We start from the raw sequence: 8844 nt of genomic DNA, 5'->3' as shown, positions 1-8844 counted from the left end.
TGTAAAACTCACACAAAGCGGCCCAGGCCCTTCCTATTGGCAGATCATGTAGCTGGGTTGTTTGTGCGAGGCAGCAGAAAATTGCAACTGAAGAGCAAATCGTGATCTTGCCATCTGCCTGGGAGAAATTATTATATAGGGTTGGCTGTCAATCAACCAACCTGTTTTGAGGCAAAAGCAGAACAGTATATGATTTTTATTTATTTATTTTTTTTCCAGTGTTCATTTTATGCACTAATTTCTTATCCGTCAGCTCTTCTTTTCCAGCTGCAGTTCAGCACACAGGGCTCTGGCCGCAGCACTCTGCCCAGCCCTGCAAACAAGTAGATGAGCTGTGGAAGGGAGTGCCTGCAGCGTTTTCCTTAAATAATGGCAAAGCTGGTGGCAGTGACAGGGAGTTAAATCTGAAGGTATTGTGTTCTTCCAAGCGATGGCATCAGGGATCCGTTGGCTCCTGTATATCACATAGTCATGTTGATTCTCACTTTGTTTTTTTGTTCCAGGGAATGAATTTTCCCCAACTTCTTGTTTCCGCCTCTTCAAGGGAGGCTTTTGTGTTACTTTCCAATGCTGTTTTTTGTCTCCTCAGTTTTACCATTTCTTTATCTTGTTCTCTCCTCCACCTCCCTCTTTCCCTGCTCTATCTTTCCAAGGATTTTCCTACAAACTCCAGGCTACTGTATCTTAAGCTAGTTTACTTAATTATAGTCAGAATTGCCTTATGGAACACCTCTAACCCACGGTGCTTCAAGCATGCTAAAATAGGGATGTGGAAAACACACCTGCAAAACCCAGGACATTTTTTTAAGCAATAAAGTGAAACAAATTTTAAGATCACACTGTGAATCCATTCTGAGAGCTGGCTTGCAGGGTGCAGGCAGCAAAGGACCCTCTGAATTTGCTATCTGCTTTCCACTATCGGTTTACTTTGTGGGGAAGTGGAAGAAATGCACAAGTTTGCAAACTATCTGTTTGGTTAAATGCCCTGGTGCAGCACAGGAGCTGATACTCCCTCGGCAGCTGAGACCAATGCAGAGTAAATTGACTTTTAAGTGCTATTTTCAGAGTAGCACCTGCAGTTAAGGGGCTCGAAAGTGATAGGCTGAAGGGCAGAGCTGGCTCTTCGGATTTGTCTTTTGCATAAGCACCAAGCACAGCTCTGTTTGTGAAATAAGCTCTTTTTGAGGACAGCTGCTGAGCTGGGCAAGGTGAGCATTCCTTGTACGCTGGAGCACACAGGAATGGGACCTGGAAGCATCTCAGAGCAGAAAAGGGCATTGAGCTCATAAACACGTTGGCTTCATTTGGTGTTCCCTATCACACAACACAACCCACTCTGGCACACTTCCCAAATCCCTCTGGTCACGTTATCACAGGGATTTATTCTATCTGAAGAAATTTTGTGTGGTGGCTTTGTTTTTGGATCTGTTAGAGCACCTGGACCCTGCACCAGGCTGTCGCCCATTAGCAGCTGAGGTGTTTGGGCTTGCAAAGCTCCTGTACCCCAGCTGGGGTGCAGCTGCAGGGAGTGAGGGCTGAGCTGAAGAGTTTGCTTCAGGACCGAGGTAAAGAAATGCACTCACAAACTTATAGAATTAGGTGCAGTCAGAAACACCACCTAAGCCTGCTTGATTGTTCAGAACTCTGTATTTTAAGGTTGGAGCTTAGGATCTAGGTTTTGGGTACTGTTGAAGATGCGAGCTTTCAGCTTTTGTGGTGAGCTGGGGAAGCTCTTTCTCACCCCATTGATATTCTATGAGGGACTGGGGAGAAGGGGCCACGTGGTCAGCATGGTCCCTGGATGTTCCTCCAGCTGCTCTCCTTGGGTTCAGCAGTCCGACCCGGTTCAGCTGGGTCTGAGACAATGAAAACTTACTGCTCGTTAAGCTTTATTTAAAGCTGGGAGCGTACCGAGGCAGAAGGGAACAAAAGCACCCCAGTGACCATGGCTGAACTCTCTGCGCTCTTTGCCTACCAGCACGTAGCAGGTACTTTGTTCTGGTTGAATTGCTTTTATTTATGTTGTGAATTTAGAAGTTACTTGCTCCTTCATATAAAACTTGACTTTTAAGCAGCAAAAGTAAGCACTAAACTTATACCTGGAGGCTGATATTTGATTCCCTGAAGCTGATTAACCCAAAACCAAGTGTCTTCTCTAACTACAGATGCACTTATTTTCAGTTCATGTACCCTGGCCCCTGATTGGCTGCTGTATCTGGATCTTCATGGAATGTTCTAGTTGCATCTGGAAGGGAACCTGTAGGCTAATGCTAGAAGGAGTTCCTTCCTAGGAACTGGGATATTTCAATAGAACTTCATTTAATGGACTCAACTGGCTAATGTAAGAATGCATGGGCTGAAGGCTCTTGAGTTTATGCCATGAAGACTTTGAGATTCAATGAGAATAAGAGATTCTGAATTTTTCAGATCAATGTGATCTCTCCAGCCACTGGATAGCTGGTAAAAGATAAAAAATAATGTTGCTTGACAAGATCACCACGATCAGCATCTCTCTAGGGCTGCTTTCACTTAGGTTTTGTTGTTAGGTTATTTTAGTTTTGTTTTGCTTTCTTGAAACTTTCTGAACAGAAACAAGATAAACAGCTTATCTCATTATAAGGCAATTATGTTCACCTGCCGTAGTGTGATGAACCTGTGTTGTTGTGGTTGTGTTTATAATATGCTTTGTGCTACTGAAGTTTTGTTGCTCACTGCTTAGAAAATACTGATCTAGTTGGCTAAATGCAAGTTACAGATAAACGTAGCAGAAATGCAAAGTCATGGCCTGAACTTAATGAAGCACCTGGTGGGAAAGCAGGGCCAGTCCAGGGGAGCTCAGGTGCATGTAGTGTAACTGAGTGATGGAAGGGGTGGAGCCAGGATCCACCCCTTCCCAGACCTCACTTAAGGGTTGGTGGTGGAAGTGGGGGGATCAGTTGCTGGAGGTCTCTGCATATGTGAGGCCTTCTGAAGGTAAGCAGCTTCTTTCCTTTATTTCTGTGCCTACAGCTGTTGCATTTCTGCAGCCTAGGACCTCACTGTTCTGCTGTCATTGCTGTGCTTTCCATTGCATTACAATAAGGGTTCTGATTTTAGTGCATTGTTCTATGTACTTCAAAAATAACTGGGACGCAAATGTCTTGATATGAATTTCCTTGACAAAGATAGATTAACTTCTTTACTCTCTTCTTTTTTTTCTTCTTTTTGTCTTAAGCTGGGGCAAGATGTAAGAAGCAGACTCTGCCTTCCAAGCATGGGAACTGTGAAAACTAGGCCTTCTCTTAACAAGGGCGAGTGGTACCTTAAAGGTAGGCTTTTGTGCTCTGCTCTCAGTTTTTCTCCTCATTCCATCAATATTTGGACTGGATTTTTAATTCTTTGTTGCTGTTTATTGAAAGTGACTTACAGTGCTCCTGTGTTTGCTTTCTAATGGCTCTGGCTTTGTTATCTTGCTGGTTGAATCTTTCCTTTGTGTTTGGGAGTGGCTGGAAAACAGTTTCTGTTAAGCAAGGCTGCTATGGCTGAGGAACAAGAAGGGGATACAAGGATGTGGTACAGACAGGATGATGGGAAGGAGCCACCAGGTATTCGTGTACCTAGCAGAGCTTCTCCATTGAATGTTGTGCCCTGATCTTACTCTATTCTTGAGAAGACCCCTATGCATACACAGGTGCCTTGGGAACAGAGCGGACTTCCTGGAGTGATGTGGTATGATAACCATGTCAACTAGTTCCTAAACTTATGAGGGAAGTGGTTTCCCTGCATGTGCTGTCTATTGGCTCTGGTTCTGCAGGCTTTGGTTGTGTGCTGTCTTGTTGTTTGACCAGTAGAGGCTGTGGTCACAGCCAGACAAATCACCAAACCATTCTTTGATGTTCTTCCTTCAGGAAAAATCATGTAGCTTTCTAGCTGAGGTTTTCATGCTCAGCATGGATACACATGAGCAAAATCACTGCATCTTCTTTCCACTGGAAAAGCTAAAAGAGAAGAAAACCTGTCAATATAGACTAAATAATTTAATGCTGTTGCAGAAGACATGAGAAAGAAATGCATTCAGTTCAAACACTGAGGTTACAACAGGCTCCTCACAAAAGAGGAATGAAGATGGTGGGGACTTAAAAGAGAAAGTGCCTGGGAAAAGTGGGGAGGTGAGATTTTCTTGGGAACATATAGAAAGTGCTGGAAAGGAAGTGAAATACCACTGTGAGCATCTGGCTGACCATAGAGGGTGTGCACATAACATCAAACACTGCTGCAGGTACTCATACATTAAACAAAGCTTATAAACATCTTTTTTTCTGGGCAAAGCTATGTCCACAAATGAGTTTTAGAAGACCCTCAGTCTTATGCTCTCCCTGAAAGAATCCTGCATTAGCATTCTCCTGTGGGAGGAAGCCACGAGTCAGAGATGCTCTGGATGAGGGTTGCTTCTTAGCTGTTTTTACTGAGAGCTAACAGCTTCTGTGCAAGCTATTACATGTATGCATACTGATCATCCTGTGCCCAGTTGCTGTTTCTTCACCTGGACTAGCTTTCCTTGGAAGCCGCTGTGGTGATGCGGTGGGATAGGAAAACTTCTGCTGTGTTGGATGTTAAAGATAACTTCCATAAATGTTGTGGACATGAGAAAATAGTCTGTGATTTTTCTTTCTAGTGAAGGTAAGATTAAAATGTACTGTTAGACTGCCTTGGCTCACCTGGAGAAGGAACATGTAGGTACTCATGAGCTGCAATGTGCACTGGCTGTTGCTCAGGCAGCAGATGACGCTCAGTTTGGTGTATGGGAAGGAGCTTTATAGGGTGGGTGGAAGCAGCTGGCTGGGATGGAGAATACAATCTGTGAAAACCGAAGCTGCTTTGTCCCAGGAGCACTAGAACTAATGAGCTTTGCATTTCAAAGGTGCTGAGCCTTCTTCAAGCCCTGTAAATATGCTCCTGGGATTTGTTGTGTTAAATCTCTACATGGGGTCAAAGGCGTATGTGGAGGAGGAGAGGAGCAGAGATGGCAGCATGAGAAAGTAGAGGCCAGAAGCCCCTATTTGAGTGCAAGTCCCCAATCTGCTGTCTGTGTGAGTCTGCCCGAGTTGCATATGCTCTCCTTTTCTGTCTGCATGGAAACTTCTAATAAATAGAGGCTCAGGGAGTGAAGAGCATTTATTTTTATTTGCCTATTTTTGTTGTCCACTTGGCATCTTTAGATGAATGGTGGAACCAGGAGGAAAAAAGCTATTCTTGTGAATACAATCATTGTTTGTGTAAGGCAGCCTGTCTCAAAGGCAGTTTGATGCCTGCTGACCCTTTTGCAACCTACTTTCACCTTGGAAATATCACGAGTGCAATGGTCTGCTTTTGGCAGCCCTGCAGGCAACCCCATGGAGTTTTTCAATCGGAGCAGTGGATAGGCAGTTTCCCATTTCTCTTTGTTCAGGGTAGCTTTAAACTCATGGTTTCTGTTCTTTTTTTTCTGTTTGCTGTCAGGTGTCATAGTGGAGGTGGATGGGCCAAGTGAGGAGGAGGGCAGAGAAGACCAGGCCAATGTGAGAAGAGCATTCACTGTAAATAGCATAAGCTAATAACTGCACCCTCACCTTTGCTGTCCCTGGCCTTTTCCATACCTAGAAGCCTCTCTTCATTCTGAGATGAACAGATGGCAGGCTACTTCAAATGTTTGGAAGGAGATGGGGCAAGACTGTTTAGAACACCCTGCATCCCTGTATTCCCACTTACATGACACTATGGGATAAACAGTGTCTTGTATTGTTGCCTCTGGGTGAGCAAACTGCAGCTCTCCCTGGTCTGTCTTTGCTTTTGCTACGTCCCCTCCCAAGAAGGTATCGTGCAACCCAGGGGCTGATCTCCTCACTGCAGGTCCTGGGTCCGTCTTATTCCAGTGCTGGATGGAGCTGCCATTCTGCTGGATGGATGGTGCAGCCTTTTGCTGCCTCTTTCTTCTAGAAAGGAATTTCTTTCAGCATTCCCTTGTTATGACAAAGGATTTTGAAATGTGCAGACTGTTGACTCCTATCTTATTTTCCTTCATGTTTTCTGTTTCTGGCCTTGTCAGTGTTAGCATCTCCAAATTCAATACACGATCCCGTGGGTGTATGTGAAGATGCATCCCCTTCCTGTCAAAGTCAGTGACTCCTGATGTGAGGAGGCAAAAGTAAAGCCCCAAAGTGTCAGATGAAGGAGATGCTGAGACAGAATAAGAGAAGCTTTTTCCAGTCTTACTGGTTAAAACCTACAGGAAGGGCACCAATACAGGTGTGAGGCTGCTACTGCAAGGTTTGCCAAGGCCTCCTCTGCTTCCAGCTAATGCCACAAGCCAGGGCAGGGAGGAGACTGTGCAGCCCATTTGATATTCTACACTGTCCCTCTGATATCCCTTTTGCCCCACAAAAGCAACATGTCCCATGTTTCTGCAGAGCTCGTCCTGAGCCATAGCAGCATCTATCAGGGGTTATGGTGGCATTAGCCTCATGGTGCTGGGAATTAGCAGTGCCTGGCAGAGTGACAGTTCTGCGGTACCTTACGTATATCTGTATCTTGCATAAATCTGACTCTGCCTCCTCTGCTGAGGTGTGTGGCCACAATTATTCTGATTCCTCCTGTTGTCCAGGGGGTCTCTTGCTTTCCTAGAAAATCCTTCTATCTTCTTGAGGCCTCACTCTTGCCTCACACCTCACCATACTATACCCTTCATCACCTTTCCAAGAGGGAATGTACCTTGTTAAACAGGTGCTATTTTAAAATAAACTCCCATCACCAGGTACTGCAGAAAGCTTCCATCTTCTTGTAGAAAGGGGGAAGGTCTTGAGCCTCCCTGTGGCTTTGGCAGCAAACCAGGGCTGCTACGACCATCAGCTCTTTGCCCATCACCTCCTGCTGTGAAATGGCCAAGGTTGGTTCCTCAGGCATCAGCAACCAATATGCCTTGGTTACCTCACTTAGCAGCAGCTTTTGGAAATACCTAGACCCTTCTGAAGCCAGAACGTAACAGCAACTGCTCCAGTTCTTGGCTTTCTTCCAGTATCTAAGGAAATTCTTGGGGGAAACGAGAAAACATTTTTAGAGAAGAATATTGTGTGCGCCCAAGTGAACTAGTGTCATGTGTTTCCAAATGAAGCACCAAAAAGAAACCCTGACCTCTTGAAAGCATCTCTGGCTACCACAGGGTTTGCCCTGAGTGCCCTACCAGGAGTTCTGTGGCAGTGGTGGCATTGACTGCTTCGCCCCTGTGTCACTTCGTCCCACATCACCATTGCTTTATTGTGGAAAAGCTGTGATGAAGAGCTGCCTTGAGCACTGTGCTGGAGATGTGTGTAAAGCAGTGCTGGTGGGGCCAAACTCTCATTACCTAATGACACAGGGGCTGCAGGGGAGTGTGTGCACCACCAGGTAAACTTGTCACACCTCTCAGCAAACGTCTCCACAGAGACATCTGTCCTTGGTGCGAGAGTGAGGTGCTTGAGAAGAAAAGCACTTATTGCTGTTACTTGCTATTGTTGGTGTCAGGAGCGGGTAAGCGGTGAAGGTAGAAAGCTTTTCTACAATAGGTTAAGTTGGAGAGGGGGGGAAAAAAACAGCGTTGTATTACAGTGTGTACACAGAGCTCTTAAAATGGAAGTTTGTTCCGTCTCCTTGCCTTCCTCCTTTTGTAGGCAGGCTTGAGAGCTGTAAAGCTGAGTGAATGGCATTGAGTACATACAGTGGCTCTTTAAGAAATAATTACACATGGTACAAGAAAGAGAGGAAACCACGCCATTCCTGTAAATGGCCACTTCAGATGTGGACAATAAATAAAGAAGTGTAACAAATAATTGTCACAAAAACAGCTTCAGCAAAGCAAGGCTCCTTCCTATTGTCAGTGAGATGCAGGGGCAGTGCTGGAAGGGAAGCTTTCCCCCCCTCACTTACAGTGAGGTGTAGCAAAGCCCCGCGAGTGTGTAGAGCTCACACGCGTGTGTCAGGGGAGTGGCTGCCTCAGGGCTGTGATGCTGTTACCAACAAGTGCAGGGGGACGCCTGGGGACAGCACAGCCTCAGTGCTGCACTGGGCGATCCGGAGCTGTGTCGCTTTAAGGCATGTGATACTTTCCTGAGCAGGGATGCACTGAAATAGGCTCCGGTACTTCCAGCATCCTATAGCAGTGTACGTACAGCTGCCCGGCGCTGCACTGCTCGCACTGGAGTGAAGCTGTTCCATCTTTAAATGCAAACTGCTCCTTATCCTTAAGTAGCCTGGAAGCTGCAAATTGTCTCGATCGCTTCAGAGGTCTCATCAAGCAGAAGGTGATGCTAGGAGATGATTTAAAGGTGAAAATGAGAAGGTTTCCACCCCTCAAGCCTCGGCCACTTTTCTGACGGCAGTGCCTGAGAGCTCAGATGTCGTCTTTACTCTGGGAACAGGATTTGTAACAAGAGATTTTTTTTTCTTTCCCCTCGTAATCCTGATAAAGAAGATTATTGGGAAGCTATTAAAAATCCCTTATTGTGGTGCAGATGGATTTTAAAAAGTGTTAGACCTTTCCAATGAACACTAATAGAGTGCTCTGCTCGTGGCTGGATTACTCAGGTAAGAAGCTTCTTTAGGATTTAGGATTCAGAAAGCAGATCTGGAACTCATCAGATAATAACGGGTGGAATACTTGGTGCTGTGTTTCTTAATAATGAGGAGATGATCTGTGTGTAGAACTGTGATAAGTGCTGATGAATGAGAGTGGAAAGAAATGCTTATAGGAAACGCTGGGGCTTCAGCAAGGGCAGTTTACAATAGGACAGTTTGAGAAAGGTTTGGGAAAAAAAGGTAGAAATAAAAAGCACTAAAAAAAGAGAGTGGGTTAAG

The 8844-nt window shown here is 45.3% G+C and overlaps 1 protein-coding gene across 2 annotated transcripts in view; it reads left to right on the top strand.

The window, feature by feature from the left end:
* The first annotated feature begins 7896 nt into the window (after window positions 1-7896).
* Window positions 7897-8844, top strand: part of TAFA1 (TAFA chemokine like family member 1) — a 199702-nt gene continuing 198754 nt past the window's right edge. The window contains exon 1 of one of the 2 annotated variants that reach the window (XM_072347063.1): window positions 7897-8574. The gene's annotated coding sequence lies outside the window, so the exon portion shown is untranslated. The remainder of the gene's footprint in view (window positions 8575-8844) is intronic. The other variant, XM_072347064.1, reaches the window with a different exon arrangement.

This window comes from Excalfactoria chinensis, chromosome 12 (assembly GCF_039878825.1).
Source record: "Excalfactoria chinensis isolate bCotChi1 chromosome 12, bCotChi1.hap2, whole genome shotgun sequence".
Lineage (NCBI taxonomy): Eukaryota > Metazoa > Chordata > Aves > Galliformes > Phasianidae > Excalfactoria > Excalfactoria chinensis.
Note: the sequence above shows the minus strand (reverse complement) of the source record. Positions and strands in the feature narration are given on the sequence as shown.